Raw genomic sequence first — 17646 nt, 5'->3', positions numbered from 1 at the left:
TCAGAAATACTGGACAGCACAAACATTGTACATAATAACAATATAGATGTATTCAGTCAGACTCAGTGCAACGCCTTAGTCCTCGCTGCCAGACTAATTCTTCACTTACAGAACACACGCTCTGTTGATACTTGCACTATGCAGCACCAAATGTATTCAGATTCTACCTAGCTCAACACAGTTCTGCAAACATGAACAACACGATCCTTTAGCATTGGACAGCACTGGTAATTTTTCATAGAATAATAATGGTAGCTAATAATAATAATAATCCTTGCATATATACGGTCAATTCACTTTACAGCATATTCTGTGAAGCGTTTTGAGATGTCTAGAAGACGTGAAAAGCGTTATATCAAATGCAAGGATTATTATTATTATTTGATATAATAATAATAATAATCCTTGCATTTGATATAGCGCTTTTCACGTCGGGAGGACGTCCCAAAGCGCTTCACAGAACACACTGTAAAGTGAATTGACTGTATATTTGTGGGCAAAACACAGCAGCCAATTGTACACAGCAGTGTCCCACAAAGTCGTGGATTGAAAATGACCAATTTATTATTGTTTTTGTTTTTTGGAGGGATTATTATTAGGCGTGTGGAGTAAGGTAGTGGTTAGTAGAGTTGCCTTATCATTCTCTTCCTTATGTAAGGTATAAATTTGATTTAAAACAGTTTCCAGCGATACCATGGGAAAATTATGCAACCCAAAATGTGAGTGATTGGGTGTGTTTGGAGGGTTCTGTTAAGGGAGCGGAATTCTTGGCTAATTTAATGAAACCGTTTCTATACAAATGTAATTTTGTTGTTGTTGTTGTAATACCAGGTATTAAGCTGACAGCAAAGCCAGTTGTTTATTTCCTCAGAGTTTATTTGGGCCTGTCAGTGAGCCCATGCTGGAACAAGACATGATACTGACTAACTCTTGCAAGGCATTCACCAATTTCATTTTGCGATTAAGGTCAGTTGACAATAACTCTATAACAAGCATTGACAGCAGAGAATGTTGCCATGTATGATACCACTGCATCCCATTGGAAGAAAGGGATAAGCTTTTCTAAAGTGAGAAAGAAAGTAAGAAAGAAGGAAGGAGCAATAATGAACGAAAGAACGAAAGAACGAAAGAACAAAAGAAAGAAAGAAAGAAAGAAAGAAAGAAAGAAAGAAAGAAAGAAAGAAAGAAAGAAAGAAAGAAAGAGAAAGAAAGAGAGAAAGAAAGAACGAAAGAAAGAAAGAAAGAAAGAAGGAAAGAAAGAAAAAAGAAAGAAAGAAAAAGAAAAGAAAAGAAAGAAAGAAAAAAGAAAGAAAGAAAGAAAGAAAGAAAGAAAGAAAGAAAGAAAGAAAGAAAGAAAGAAAGAAAGAAAGAAAGAAAGAAAGAAAGAAAGAAAGAAAGAAAGAAAGTACTTGTTTCTTTGTAGAACCTTAGCATGTTCAAATATTTCAAAGCCCTTCACAGGTAATTACTATCAAGATTAGTTTTTGTCGGCAAACACAGCACCTCTTGTATCAGCCAACCGCCCCTGATAGCTTTGAAGTTGATGACCAATTAATCTGGAGAATGAGTTCTTAGTTCTTCAAAACTGTTTTAGCTGTAGCTCCAAATCAAACTCTTATTTGCGTTTCACCCACAAATATCTGTAACAAGGATGCTGCAAGCTGTAGAGAATATAGTAAAACATGTTAATCTGCCATAAAATAATAAGAAAAATCATGCTTTTTGTCACGGTTCCAGTAGCTTAGTGTGAACTTTGTTGCATAGCAAAGAAAACCAGGCTGTTTTAGATAAGAAATTAAATTAAAAACTAAAGCAATCCAAGAGTATATGTTCGCCAACAAATACACTTTACAGTAAATTTTATGAAGCACTTTGAGTCTTCTCAATGATGTGATGAGGCGCTATATCAAATGCAAGGATTATTACGATTATATTCTTCTTATTATTTGAACAACAAAGGGTCATGAACTATATCCTAGCAACTAATCTCAGGATTCAGGTGGTATCTGTAAACCACTCAAACGCAGCTCTCAAGGTTCAAATCATCTGAACTCTCAGTCTCGTAACTCACTGCAATCAGGAAGGTCATAACTTTTATATGCATTTGATTTCATTATTGTTTGGGTCAAAGGTTTACTATGTAATCAAACGACTCAGTTTTTCAAACCATATTGCAAAAGTTCTTTGAAAATCAGGCCATTCACATTCTTGCTCAATATATATCAAATAAACATCTAAGCTGCCACATATCAGGATTCTTCATTGCATGATGGATAATTATTTTTTCAATAACCTGCTGCAAAGATTTTTCTACTTCACTGACCCTTCCTTTTTATGTGACGTTGAGATAATTGAAGAAATTGATTCCTTTTAAAAATACTGTTTCCCTCTACTATTTTTTCTCTCTCCAATCTGCTATGTACAATTCACCAGCACAGGGTACATCCAAGAAACCAGTTTGGACCATCTGTCAGGACTGTTCTTTTAGTAGCCACTAGGAGGTGTGCAAGAGTAACCTGGATCGACCAGTCACCGATTTTCTATTTCTATCAGCAAAAGCCACCTTCGTGCCATTCAGCGCTTCCTCTCTTAGCAGTCTTCAGAAGACAGAAAAAAGTAATGACTCCTCATGTGTGATTCATAAAATGTCAGGCAGGCGTGCCAAAAACTGAGTGAGCCACAAGGCAGCTATTATCATGGCATGAACAATTAGGAGTTTTATTGCAAATGTGGATGAAGATAAAGTGGGCCATTTTCCAACTAGTGGCAATTTTATCACTTATTGAACACCATGTGGCAAATAGCCTTCTGACATCATGCCTGTTGTTGGTGGTGGTGATGTCATATTGTTAAAATGTTTCACGATCCAGTGAAAATGTTAGGCAGGTTTCCTCACTCCACACGCCTCTGTTTACTTAGCAGTAAGTAGGACCCCGATCGTTATTCGTTTGGCTGATCGCTTTTCAAGGGGTAATAATCCCTTAAAAAAATATGGTCACTCAATCCATAGCAGTTTGTGGGACACTGCTGTGTGCAATTGGCTCCCGCGTTTCGCCCACAAATATATAGTCACTTCACTTTACAGTATATTCTGTGAAGTACTTTGAGATGTCTCGAAGACATGATAAGGCGCTGTATCAAATGCAAGGATTATTATTATGAACTAAAAGCGACCGTTGATTCAGTTACCAAGTGGGGATATAGAGGGGGGTGGATAGATACAATAAATTTTAACCACAGCAAATTCAAAATATTTACATGTGTTAAAGTTTCATTCAGAGCAGTAAACTCAACTGCCAGTAGTAATTTTTTTNAATATCGTTCAGGGTATTTCAGTCAAAGTAGTGTGTTTAATATTCTGATGGATATGACAGCCTCATTGGTTTATACCGATAATTCCCTTCATTGGTGCACATTGTAACATATGAAAAAATACCCCAAATAAATGTCATTATAGTAGAAGACTTTCCAGTATGTATTATGCAGGGTGACCAAAAAGTCGTGATACCATTACAACATCTTATAAGTCTTTAGGAAAGGATGATATATATATCTTTAGTTAATAGGATAGCTATCACGACTTTTTGGGTACCCTGTATACACAAGGTACAACATAATGCATGAAGTACTTTCTTGAACAAGTCAAGACTCCATCAGTGTGAATATATTATCGCAAGACCTATTGCATACAATTGCTTACATAAACAAATAGTTCAGAGAATGATACATACACCAAGGAGAAAAAGCAGAGCGTGTGCTGAAAGATTCAATCCAAATGTGGGAGGGAATGGAAAGGATTCATGGAGAGGGCAAATGTACAACTGGAGCAAGAAGAAAGAAAAAGAAACATCTTGTAGTTCAATACCAAAATAAATTAAATCGTTTTTCAAGTCCGAAGAACTTATATTCCTCATAATTGATTCCTCTAAAACTGGAGATCAGCCTCTTTGCTCTCCTCTACACTGTCTCTGAGAAACGTATTATGAACGATAGCTTAAGTCTGGCAGCTCAGTCTAACCCAGAAGTGACATTCTATAATAGCTGCACATGTTCCCATGACTTAGAACGGTTTTGGAACTTTTGCTGTGCATCTTTGGGGATCCATGTATATTTTAGGTATTTGATGCCAACTTGCCTGGATAAATAGAATCACATCACAGAATATTACAGCAAAAGAACCAGACTACTTGGCACAACAACCTGATGTTTTCCCCCCGATTTTCACAGGGCTATTTTACACGTGCCTGGTATTACGCTGACTTAAAAGCAAATCTGAATATCTGCACCATATGCATATTGTCAATTTAGTAACATAACGGAGCAAATTATTTTCATATTTTCTCATTGAAAGCATATCCCTTTACCAGATGTGTGCACTGAAGCTCCATTATCCTAATTCTATTTTGCATGCAAACTAAGCAGATCCAAACATGTTTGGCATCATATTTATGCTGCATTTAGAATCATCCTGATGTATATAACCAATGTTATGATTGTCAGGAAAATTAAAAGTGACTCATGGAGGCAGGAATCTGTACTATCACTAATGGAGCAGAGTTGATGTAATTAGAAGGATTATAGTCCTCAAAACCAAATTATTTATACAACATTATTATATTACTGGCTTTTAAGGATTTGTTTAAAAAAGATAACCAATGTATAAAACAACTTGTAGAGTGCCTGAACATAGTCTCACAAAGGTTTCTAAATAAAAATGCAGCAGAAAGCTTGGCTCTCCAGTGCATATTTTGCTAGCGTAGTTTTCCAGTTGGCATGATTCACTTCGCTGGTTTGGCATGACAGATCAGTGCCTTTCTTTCCGGTACCATTAGTAATAGAAAAGCTCAGTGCAATCAAACTCAGGTCTTTATCTGTGCTACATTTTAATAAATCATATTATTGAAATTGACTGTCATGTTAAAGGAGTACAGTATTTCTAACTATGTAAGGGAGAAGCCATTGGTGAATAGTGACAGTCTCTATTTATTGAATGTAATTGGCTATGACGTGTCAATAGTAATTTTATTCCATCTACTGAATCACTGGTCATATTGAATTGTAAAATGATATTTATGTTATAACATGAGTTTTATTTTGTTCTACTCTTTAATTAATTATGTCTCATTTCCTTATATCATAGGGTATTATGAATATTGAACTTACCGTTCAGGGACACTGCTTTGTAAATTCAGTTTCACATTTTACACACATTCAAACTCAGCAAAATTAAATTTTGCAAAATTCAAACTATGAATTACATTTTATCGATCAGGCTTGCAACAACACCTTGTATTAATACAGCAACCTTCACGTAGGATAATGTCTCAGAGTGCTGTACACTGGTGGGTTTGCATGCTGAGCCAGGGAGAGAATAGGGAGTGCTTTTGCAAAATGAATAGGAACTCACCATGCGTAACATTTCCATATGTGTTACTTCTCACATTGTAACATTTGGATTGGGTGGCTACTAGCCATTTATCTATCTATAAGGGGATTTGGATCTCCTGGTATCCTGGCCAACAATCCCCCAGATAAAAAATGATCATTGACTTCATGACTGTTTCTAGGAAACAGCTGTGAGCAAATTCGCTGCCGCATTTGCCCACAAATACGCAGTCATTACACTGTACAGTAAATCCTGTGAAGTGCTTTGAGGACATTCCCCCAACCTGAAAGTTGCTATATTAAATGCAATGATTATTTTTAAAAACAAGTTCTGTACTATAGCTGATGCAGGGGAGTGCACTGTGATGTCACTAACAAAAATGTGCCACACTAAATTCGGGATATTGACCGGGTCTTACAGCAAGAGAGAAAGACATTGGAAGTAACACCACGTTAAAAATAATCCTTCACTTTCATATAGTGCCTTATCACGTTGTCAAGACAAGTCAAAGCACTTCACAGGATTTACTGTATAGTAGCGACTGTAAAGCGCACTGAGACACTGCCCTGTTTGAAGGGCACTATATAAATGCAAGTTGTAGTATTTGTGGTTGAACATTGGGCTGCTCTGACACAGCACTTACTGTGTATATGAACTCAGGACCAGGTTGTCTCTAAATTCTTTAGGTTAGGAATTGATGCTGCCATATGGTACCGAAACAAGCAATTAATAAAACACATTTAAGAGCCGGGTAAAAGAATCAAAAATTTTTATGGGCCAATGTAAATAAAGCATATTGTGAGGATAATTTCATCAGGCTAACCCTTTAAATGTAGATAGACACTCTACATATCTAAATGAGGAGTCCTCCTTGGATATAAGATAACAAATTGGATTACAATTTTAATGGAGAAAGACAAGAGTGGGGAATGAACAAAGGGGTTCAGACATTCAGGTTTATCTCCAGAGGTTGACAAGAGGTTTAGAATACAAAAGCAAGAACATGATGTGTCAGTTGTACAATGCTCTCATCTGGAGTATTGTGTTGGAGTAATCTTCAAATAAGTCCCATGTTACACCAATCGGAGTGCAAATCCCAAAATGATGCAACGATGCAGGATAGAAGAATTGGATTAGAGACATATTCTTTTCGGAACTCGCTGGCTCTAATTTCTACATTCAACCTTATAAATTGTTACACTGTGGAAAACACTAACAGGAAATTTATCTTCTTGTTGCATTGCATCTCTAGCACAGTTGCTAATCCGTTGGGTTTTTTCTCATCAATTTGGTATATAATAATAATAATCATAATATATAATAATCCTTGCATTTGATGTAGCACCTTATCACGTCTTCGAGACGTCTCAAAGCGATTCACAGAATGTATGGTAAAGTGTAGTGATTGCTTATTTTGAGGGCGAAATGCGGCAGCCAATTGTTGTGGATCGAGTGACCACATTTTAAAATTTTTAAAAAGTTATTGTATTTTTCAAGGAATTATTACCACTGGAAAAGCGATCCATCAATTGATTAATAACCGGGTTCGTACTTACTGCTAGGTAAATAGAGGCGTGTGCAGTAAAGAAACTTGCCCAACATTTTCCCTGCCCGGGAATCAAACCCAGGTCCTCTCGCTTGCAAGGTGAGTGCTCTAACCACTAAGCTACAGTATCCCCATGGCACTGCTCTCTGTGTCTCTTTCTCCAACTATATCCATTCTTTCGCTAATGATTCCATTCTACATTCATCTTCTTTCTTCAGGTTGTACCCCCCCAGTATGTATGATGTTCACTCTCACAGTGCAGTAACTGAATGTCTAAACCTTGATATCCACTGTGCCCATTAAAGGGGCAATGCTTATCTTGTTTCTTTCAATACTTCACAAATACAATTTCTTCATGTCCACATATAGGTCTAACAACAGCTACTATGCCTTATGCTTTCTTTTTCTCTCAACGTTCTGGCCTCATATTCCGAACTCAAAGGGAAGTGGCGCATCTCTTCCATTGTTAAAGCTTTTTTCTACCCAACATTTATTTTCTCCTCAACAACTCTTTAGTCTCATAGCCAAGGCTGACAATCCAGTGCTGTGCTGGAGGAGATTTACCATCTGTTGGATGATACGATAAACTGAGGTCACTAAAGATCCCATGACACTATGTGAAAAAAGTTTCTCTCAGTGACCTGGCCAACAATCTTCCAGATAAAATTGATCATTCCCTTTTGGCTGTTTGATGGACATTGCTGTACACAAATTGACAGCCACATTTGCTTACAAATACATTTTACACTACATCTTGTGAAGTACTTTGAGATGCCTTGACGATGTGTTAAGGTGCTAGATCAAATGTAAGTATTATTATTATTATAAATCCCTGCAACTTTTTTTCTCCTGGTCAGGGCCCAAGGTATGTCTACCAGGTAATCTGCCGTCTAGCCCCTTTCCTCTCTCTCACCATGGCAATGTTTCCTGCTATAATAAATAATTCTTATATTTGATATAACGCCTTAAACTTGGTTCAACATCTCAACCAAAGGCATGTACGACAGTGCAGAAATCCCTCAGCACTTCACTCAGACTAGACTGTGAGTACAAAGCCCCGATGTAGGAACCCACAATCTTATGGCCCAGTGGCAAGAGTGCTATTAACTGAACCAGGCTGACACTGGTTTCTATTTTAGGACTGATCATTAATGCTCTAAACTTTCCTTTCTTCTCCTGTTCCTTCCAAGCTCCAAAAATGGCAATATAAATACTCTTCCTCCTTCCTGCATCCTCACTGTATTGTATTAAAATTTTCTATAACCGTCTTCCACTCCAGATCATTCTTTCCCAAGATTTTGTTTTGGTTAGCTGGGTGTCTGATACATGCAGAAGCCCATCACCATGCTTAAGAGTATCCAAACCAAACTGGGATTTCCGTGCATCCCACCTACAAATGAAATTCCCAGAGACAGATTGTTGGAATAGAATGCGCACTCTCTCCCTGGAGGGACACATCCATTAGGTGTAGGTTGGCAGTATTAGGTGCAGGTTGGCAGGCGCCAAGCCTTGGGGACTCCAAAGTGTGTGTTTGGGTCCTGCTGGAGTCTAACCAGCTAAAACAGCATAGCTTGCCATTGATATTGCTGTCCGGCAAGCTTTCCCGCTGCTTGTCCAGCTAGGACCACCCTATCCATTAGGGCTTTCCGGGGGTTAGTCACTAGTTGGTCATTCGACATCCAACAAGCACGGGTTTTTAGCCCTCACTCGGTGGAGGGTAAGCACAAGGCACTCTCTGTGAGCTTCCCGGTGGGCAACACAGCTTAGCATGAAATGCATGAGAGCATTGCCACCTTCTTCCTGTCCGCTGCTCGGGCAGACATTCCTTCCCATCGAGCGATAGTTCCACCAGTTGGAGGTGCGGAGTTTAAGCAGCAGCTGCTTGTCTGTCTGCAGGTGTATTCCAGACACCGGATGTACGAACGCATATTCATGAACTTGGACTCCAGGTAACGCCTTCCAGCAGCTCTCATCCCAAGCCTCAGAGTTTCCTCATCAGCTATCTGGTGGACATTGTCCTTCAGCATGGTGGGAGGACCTTTATAGGATAGCTTGTGACTTGCCAGCCACCTTGATGTTCTTGAGGTTCAAGTCCAAAGCCCCATAACAAGGTTACTCAGTACCAGCTGCTCAATCCAGGTCCTCACGCGAGGGGCCTTGGCAAATAGACGTACCCATTGTGAAGCCGCCTCTGCCTCCAGAGTGCTTAGTTACAGGTCAGTGTAGGCCAGAGCCCTCCCTCCCTGCAGCCGCTTCCCGTGCTTGCCACAAATCCGCCTCACTGTGTGATCCTGGACTTTTCAGATGGGTCGGAGGAAGCCGCTCAGCTGCAGCCTCAGGAGCTCAGATCCATAAAAGAGGGCTGTTTGACACAGGTCTTGTATGGCACAAGCTTGACCTGCATTGGGACCTTGCTGTCCAGGAAGAGGGAATAGCAAGAACAGCGTGCCCTTCGCTCCTTCAGGACAGTGTTCAGGCTGAAGTTGGGGTTCACCACAACTTCGAGATACCAATAAGAGACAACAATTGGGATTGATGCCGCTTGTATTTTCCAATCTATTCACTTGATGTCTTCCCTTGGGCCGTGCAGAACCATGATTTCCAAGATATCAAGCTTGGTGTCTTTTAATCAGTTGTTTCTCTGCTACTATCTTCAATTTTGTTGATGTACTGCATGTGTAGCTTGTTACCCTTTAATCAACTTCTCAGTATTAAGAACAATTCAAATTATACACTGCTTCACTGCAGGGTACACTACAGGTAGTTTAGTTTGTGAGATGCTGTTTACATTGATGTAACCATGACTCCACTACAGCACTAGTGAAGATGATGAGCAGTTACTAACTATAGACAAATCAATGTAGAAGGTTTGTTCATACATTTTTCAATTTAACTCAAAATAAAACACAAACTGGATGATAGATAATAATAATAATAATCCTTGCATTTGATATAGCGCTTTTCATATCTTCTAGACGTCTCAAAGCGCTTGAGAATATACTGTAAAATGAATTGACTGTATATTTGTGGGCAAACGTGGCAGTCAATTGCGCACAGCAGTGTCCCACAAACAGTTGTGGATTGAGTGACCAAATTATTATTTTATTTTTTTCTTGAGGGCTTATTATCAGGCATGTGGAGTAAGGAAACTTGCCCATGGTTTCTCCCTACCGGGAATCGAACCCAAGTCTCTCAATTGCGAGGCGAATGCTCTAACCACTGAACTACAGGATTCCAAGTACAATTAAAGCTCTTTCTTTCAAGACACATCAAGCCGGGATTCCAATTAATTTTGCCTAATATTGATATTTATTGGATCTATGCTAACAAAGTGAGGTTGAACGATTGCTTGAAACAACTGCAATTTCATTGTTCCAGCTGAACTTACAAATGTTGTTTTTTTTTGAAAATATATATTTATTTATAAATATAATATTTGGTACAACAGAAATCCGAAACAAATACAGCATGCAACAAATTCTGTTACAATTTTTTTCCTTTTTCCTGATACAGAAAACATTCTGTTGTTTACGGTACATTTCTTCACCGCACACAGGTTGCGCACACATTTTTTGGGATGTTCCCTTTAAAACAGTCAGGAGTCGCTGCTGTGTGCACTACATCCATGTGCACTCCCACACACACCCCGATAAGGCACACTTGCCATTTTCGGAAGATGCCCCGATGTGCACCATATGCACTCATGTTTACCATACATACATTTTTGGGATGCTCTTTGGTTACATCTCGAGCGTCCTTCTGTGCCCTTACGTTTATTTTCGTCAGTTTTGGGTGCGCTTGTGGGCTACCCGGTGGGTGAGCCCAGAGCGGTTTGGGCCGGAGTGGCTCCTGTGGGGGTCAGGCTCCATCTGTTTTTTGCTGTGATCGAGCTGAACTTCAGCTTGTCCCTCAGTATATAGTCCCTGATCCTAGTGAGTCCAAGCCTGAGGCGGGCCCTCACTGTCCCCTCGCTCTGCCAGAAGAACAACTAGTTTTGGGAGCCAAAGGGCCTCCTTTACCGAGTTTATGATCCTCTAGGCACACTTGATGTGGGTTTTGCTGTGAGCACCCGGGAAGAGGCCAAACAGCACCAAGTGCCGTGACAGTGGGTCCCCAAGAACGAACCCCGAGAGAATCCATTCCATCTTTTTCCAAACTGCCAACACTCCAGGAAGAGGTGGTCCACGGCCTCTTGGCCTCTGTAGCTGGCCCGAGGACAACGTGCTGACTGGCCCAGACCTCGACCGTGCACGTAAGCCCTGAGTGGGAGGGCCCCTTTTACTGCCAGCCAGGCCATGTTCTGATGGTTGTTGGTCAGGAGCAAAGATTCTTGAAAAGTTACATTGATCTGTGATTCAAAGGAATTTCCACCTGTTCCCCCTTCCACTCCACCTCTGTGTCGACATGCACACAGAGTAGTGGATATGTGTGCAATAGACTCCCTGTGTTAGGATACATACAAGTCAAATCCTAAAATGTTTTGTGGAGCATTATTGTTGCTGAACTGCTTGGATTTTGCTCATGTCATGGCAGGAAAGGCTGAATAAAGTCAAGGTTGAATAATGTAGATATGTTCTGGGCTTATTGCTTACTAATGCTTACTTCCAGCGCCTTGGGACGTCCTTCCAATGTGAAAGGCGTTATATAAGTGTAATTTGTTCTTACATGGGAGAACAAGATCTTCCTCAGGATCCAATCCCACCCTATCCCAATTGTTTGTGCTTCAATACACTCTAATTATTCCCATCATGACGCCATTCCTAACCCTGTGGTAGCCCTGATACTGAAACACACATTGAGTAAATGGCAGTGTAAATGGTGTTTTGCATCAGAAAAAGCACCTTGGGATATAAAGCATGTCCAATCCAGGGAACGCCATGTACATCATGTTGACTTGCAAGAACTCAGCTTCCACCTGAGAATTTGCACCGAGCTGAGTTTTTATGAGTTGGTGTGACATACACAAAGTAATCAGCAGGAAATACATTTGAAGTCCCACGGCACTTTTTCCATTGCAAGCTGCTGTTTATGTTGCCGTTTTCCTAACAAATATTTATCCAACCTCATTTCTACCTTTACTGATGATCAGTCATGTCATCAGGTTTGTGTTATACTGTGTTGGCTTTTGGTTGTTTTAGTTGTAATTGATGCACTTTTAGACATTTTCTGCAATGAATATTGCATGTTATCATTCAGGGGGCACGTTGTGAGTATCACCTGTTGGCTTCTCTAGGGTGACTGTATCTATGTTGTTGACTGTATCAAGGTCTGGAGAAGTGCCAACTTTCTGCAGCTGACAATCTGGAAGCCATCCTCCTTGTCTCCCTTCAATGACTTGTCAGCTGGATTATGAGTTCATAGTAATGACAAGGGGCTTGAATCCACAAGATTCAGAGGTGAGACTGCTACCCAGCTGAGCCAGGATAACAGCTGACCAATAATAGCCATAGGAACAACACGTTCTAACAGCCAGTGATCCTTTTGCAGTATTTGTGTTTCTGAGTGTGCATCTATCTCTGTAATCGCCAGTACTGTTTCCAGGCAGATACAATAATAGCACAGATTCAAATTGTTGTCATTAAGAGATCTCTATCCATTACTTTCGTGAAAAGAAATTCTTATAAATCTACTGCTTCATACAGTATGTCAGTTATAGCCACAGTGCATTATAAAGTACCATCTCTAGGATGTATTTGCATTGCATACATGCCTTTGCTTGATGTAAATTTGTACTTTTCCTTTGGACACTAATTAATTTAATTTGACCTGTGTCTTTAATCTGAAATGGCTAGCAGTTCAGATTTGATGCAAATCACTGTCCTTTGTTATTACTTTGTGAGATGAATGTACTTCAGGAAAGTGTATTTTGTGTTCATAAACCACATCATGAAATTTAATAATAATACTACTAATAATAATCCTTGCATTGATATAGCGCCTTATCACGTCGTTGAGACATCTCAAAGGTCTTCACAAGATATACTGTGAAGTAAATTGAACGTGTGTTTTGTGGGTGAAAAAATAGGAAACAAAAAACATTGGTTACTTTAATGTGCAGGCAAAATACCTTTATTATGTTTTGAAGCCACCATTTCACTGAATAAGCAGGAATTCTGTAAGCAGGAAAAATGTTGGATCTTGCATTATGAGTGCTCATTAATGCAGTGCCCATGTTTGATTCATTACAGAATTTTTACATTATTCATATTTGCATTCTGATTTACTCTTAAAGACGACATGTACTGAAATTTGAAGATAATTTTTTGATCATTTTACCTAATTGGACTGTCCAATGATGCTCTCAATGCAGAGCTTGTAAAGTAGTAATGGATCAGAGGTTTCTTTTCCTCATGGCTCATCTCTGCAGAATTATTGTTTTGGGAATCGCAAGGTTATAGATTCTGAAATGAGATACAAAACACAAATGAGAAGAGTATGGTTTTAAATGAACCGTTTATATTCATCTGCTGTTGTATTTATTTCAATGCATGACTTCAGGGGCCCCTCTTAACACATATTTCAAAATAAAGTCAGTCACAAAGGACTGATATCTTTTCTTATTTATGCTGATTGTGGATACTTTATTCTAGCAGTGAATGCTGTTGGCATCACTGGGGAACTGTCTTCCCTTGAAGGATGTACTGAGTCAGCAGGTGGATCTGAATTAACATTGGTGGAAATCAGCTTTCTCCATAGTTTAGCAAATGCATCCACCAAATATCTGAGCAGTACAGACTAAAAGGTAGTGGTTCAATCTGTGCCGAATTAGCTGATCTCTGAGCAGAGATGTTACAAGTGGTCTCAGTGCTGTCTGGTGCGGAAGGAATGAAACACTCCTGATTGCTATCCAGTACCTTCTACTGGAGTGGGCATTTGTGCAAATGTCAGGCGAGGACATTATGGTGATACACCAATATGAGTCATTGCAGATGGATCATAACTACATTGACTGCCTATCATCACTGCCAAAGCTCACATTTGACTAATAGTCATTTGGGTTTGGCACCATAAGGTAACTATCATCCATGGAACTGCACTGCAGTAGCAGAAAAAAAGGTCAAACACCTTTTTTTCATGAGAGGAAAGATGGTAGAGAATTTGAGAAGACAGAAAAAAACAGTAGAGGAGCAAAGAATGAGCTAGGTAATTAACATTCAGATATATAATTAACATCAGCCAAGGTCTCGGGACTATATTCTGACTTGTGGTAGTTGTTATATCAACATCACCATACAGATAATGTCTGTCTAGTTGTAGAACTACATTGATTCAGTATTGACTTTGGTTTGCAGTTTTTGATCTAGCTTCAATACAAGAATTTTGGTATGCTTGTCCAGCTAGAACCACTTTACTTTGGCTTTGACTTACAGAGTCAACAGGAGCAGGAGGTAGGAAGAAACCCTGGATCCAGTGACTGATCTGCTCCACCAACTTTTGCCAATGAGCCCAGGTAAGCTGGTCTGCTATCAGCAGTGCCTTTGAATGCCACTGACCCAACTGGAACAGGAACCAGACTACCAAAACAGCGGCAATGTGTTCACTTGATCCTAATATTAATACAAAAAGTAATGTTTTTACATGACCACTCATTTTGCCAATTGTTGAGGGAAAAATTTAATTAATTTTAGCTCTGCAAATTGCAAATAGTTATGTGGCACACTTGGGTCATTTACAGTTGAGTATTTAACTTTAGGCTGGTGGTGGCTCAGCGCTTTGGAACGTCCTCCCAACGTGAAAGGTGCTCTATAAATGTAATTTTGTTGTTGTTGGTGGTGGAAAGTTCTTCCAGAGAAAGAATAATTTTACTGTCAGTGTGTTGGTTCAAACAACTGCCCCTGTTATTCTGATGGCTGATACATCTCAAGAGGTATTCCTTACTCCACATGCCTGATCCCTCAAGCAAAAAAAATACAATAATAATTTGGTCGCTCAATCCACAACTGTTTGTGGGACTCTGCTGTGTGCAATTGGCTGCTGCGTTTCACCCACAAAAATATAGTCAATTCACTTTACTGTATTTTTTATTGTATATTCGCCCATAAATATAGTCAATTCACTCTACAATATATTCTGCAAAGCACTTTGAGATGTCTAGAAGACGTGAAAAGCGCTATATCAAATGCAAGGATTATTATTGTTTATTTTACATTGTTTCTGTGAAGCGCTTTGAGATGTCTCGAAGACTTGAAAAGTGCTATATCAACTGCAAGGATTATTATTATTATTATTATTATTATTATTATAAGAGATCCCCAAAACATTACAGATAAGATCCTTTGCTCATCTTTTCAGGTTGTCCAACTTAGCACAAATAATAATAATCATTCCATTTGGTGTACTGCCTTTCACATTGGGATAACATCTCAAAAAGCTAAAGTGGAGTGACTGTAGGTGCACATCTATAACTATAACAACAACAGATTGCATCTATATAATGCCTTTCATGCCGGGAGGCTTGACTTTAATGAGTCCAGTGTTTTGACTTCTTCAGTGTGGAAGCATTCTGTGTCAATGCAGATAATTTCTAAACACTTTGCCAAACACTGTTTTACCTGTCTGTTTTACCTGTAAGAAACCCCCTCGTCTTTAAATTAGAGTTGTGCATCATTCAGAATACAGACATTTAAAATAGATAAGCATGCAACATTTCTGTGCCTTTGTAAGCCATACCAGAAAGACACTGCATATATGAATATACTGTATAATAAATCTCTGACGAACACAATGTCTTGTGCTCCTGGAACCTGATATATATGTGGAAACAATACAGTCCAGGAACGAACAGTGCAGATATTAAAATGGATGAATACTTTCATTGGTTTTGAAGATCAGGATGTATCTGTACAGAATCTTCTAAGGTAGGTTGGGAAATGAGGGCTCATGGTAGAGTAGACTTTGTGTGGTCTCTGAAAAGTTTGTGAAGATTTAATGGGCCTTTCCTCCTAGGTTTCGTAAATTTCTTATGTAATGATACTTTTATGCCAAAGAATTTAAGTTTGGTTCCGACTGGTATTTCTTAAAGAGTTGCAGCATCTGCTCAACCTGCTTCAAAGAGCCTCATTCTCTTGTCAGGCGGTGAATCAATCTGATTATGACTTGAGAATTTGTGCCAGTGAATTAACTTTACCTTCTGTACTTGATGTGCAGCTATTGTACAATGCTCCATCCTCAATCTTTTGAGCTCTGCCTTGAGAACACATCGTAGCAAGGCCAGACTGTACTTTCTAGGAAATGGATGGGCTATTCACATATTTTAACTGCACTTGGAATAGAATTGAAGAATCCAAAACGGCATAAGTGAAACAGTCTTTCTCAGCAACTTCTGAAAAAGTGGGTTACCTATCCACCCTGATCAAAGTTGAAGGAAACTGACTTTTCTGTGTTATTCTAAAATAACAGATCATTTAAGAGATCCAAAGGACATAATGAATGGCCTAACATAGAGATAGCATTTAGACACTTGTAATGTATTGATCAGGAATTACTATACCTGAATTTGTGGGAGGCAACCCCCCCGTCCCCAGACCACGTCATACATTCAACATCCACTCATATATAGATTGTGGTCTTTGAATACCAGTAAGCGATTAGCAGCTTTACTTTGCTTTTTTTAAAAAAAACAAAATGTTGTTGTTGTTGTTGAAATGAGTTAGCGTAGCAAAATTGGCCGAATACTGGGCAAATTTTGACATGAGTAAAAGAGGCTTGATGGATGCAATAGATTGGTGCCTCAATATCTTGGAAAACATAAGCGAAGTGCTTTTAGGACTTCAAACTGTCAAGAAAGAGAAGGTTAAGTGTCCCGATGAATCTTTGACACTTGGGACCAGGAGTCTCAGGGGATGTGAAGGAATGCTTGGATGAACCAGTCAGAGTCACATTGACTAAATTGAGGTATAAATTGGGGGGGGGAGTTAAGTTTGGGGAAATCAGTAAGGGTCAGAAATGGATTTAACACGACTAACACCAACTAACTACCACTCAGATTCTGAAACCTTCCCGGAAGACGTAAAATTGGCCAAATTATCTCTTAATAATAATAATAATAATCCTTGCATTTGATATAGCGCTTTTCACGTCGGGAGGATGTCCCAAAGCGCTTCACAGAATATACTGTAAAGTGAATTGACTGTATATTTGTGGGCGAACGTGGCAGCCAATTGCGCACAGCAATGTCCCACAAACAGTCGTAGATTGAAAATGACCAATTTATTATTGTTTTTGGTTTTGGAGGGATTATTATTAGGCGTGTGGAGTAAGGAAACTTGCCCAAGGTTTCGCCCTGCCTGGAATTGAACTCAGGTCTCTCGCTTACAAAGCGAGTGCTCTAACCACTGAGCTACAGGGCTCCTCCTGTTTCCCAAGAGGTCTTTGTTCATGGAGGCTCAGTAGTTGTTAGTGTATCAGATTGCATGATTTGTTAAAGTTTGGTTAAACTCATTACTGTTAAAGTATTTTTAAAGTATGTGCTATATTTTTTGTTGTGGCTTCACTGTGCCGCATTCAGAAAAGTTATTGTTTACTGGTACAAAAACAGAAGTCGCTGGGAACACTTAGAAGGTCAGGCAGCATCTATGGAGAAAGGAAAGTGAATCAACATTTCGAGTCCATGAACGGGTACTGGTACTTGTCTGAATAAATGAGAATAATTTAAGAGAAATAAAGTGTTGTGGGTAGTTTGTGAGATCTCTCTGACTGGGCTCGTATCTTCGAA

The 17646-nt window shown here is 39.3% G+C and overlaps 1 non-coding gene across 1 annotated transcript; it reads right to left on the bottom strand.

Moving 5' to 3' along the window:
• Window positions 1-17209: 17209 nt before the first annotated feature.
• trnat-ugu lies at window positions 17210-17281 on the bottom strand. Its single transcript has one exon. It is a non-coding gene; the product is annotated as a tRNA-Thr (tRNA).
• Between the last annotated feature and the right edge of the window lie 365 nt (window positions 17282-17646).

This window comes from Callorhinchus milii, unplaced genomic scaffold (assembly GCF_018977255.1).
Source record: "Callorhinchus milii isolate IMCB2004 unplaced genomic scaffold, IMCB_Cmil_1.0 Scaffold2, whole genome shotgun sequence".
NCBI lineage: Eukaryota > Metazoa > Chordata > Chondrichthyes > Chimaeriformes > Callorhinchidae > Callorhinchus > Callorhinchus milii.
Note: the sequence above shows the minus strand (reverse complement) of the source record. Positions and strands in the feature narration are given on the sequence as shown.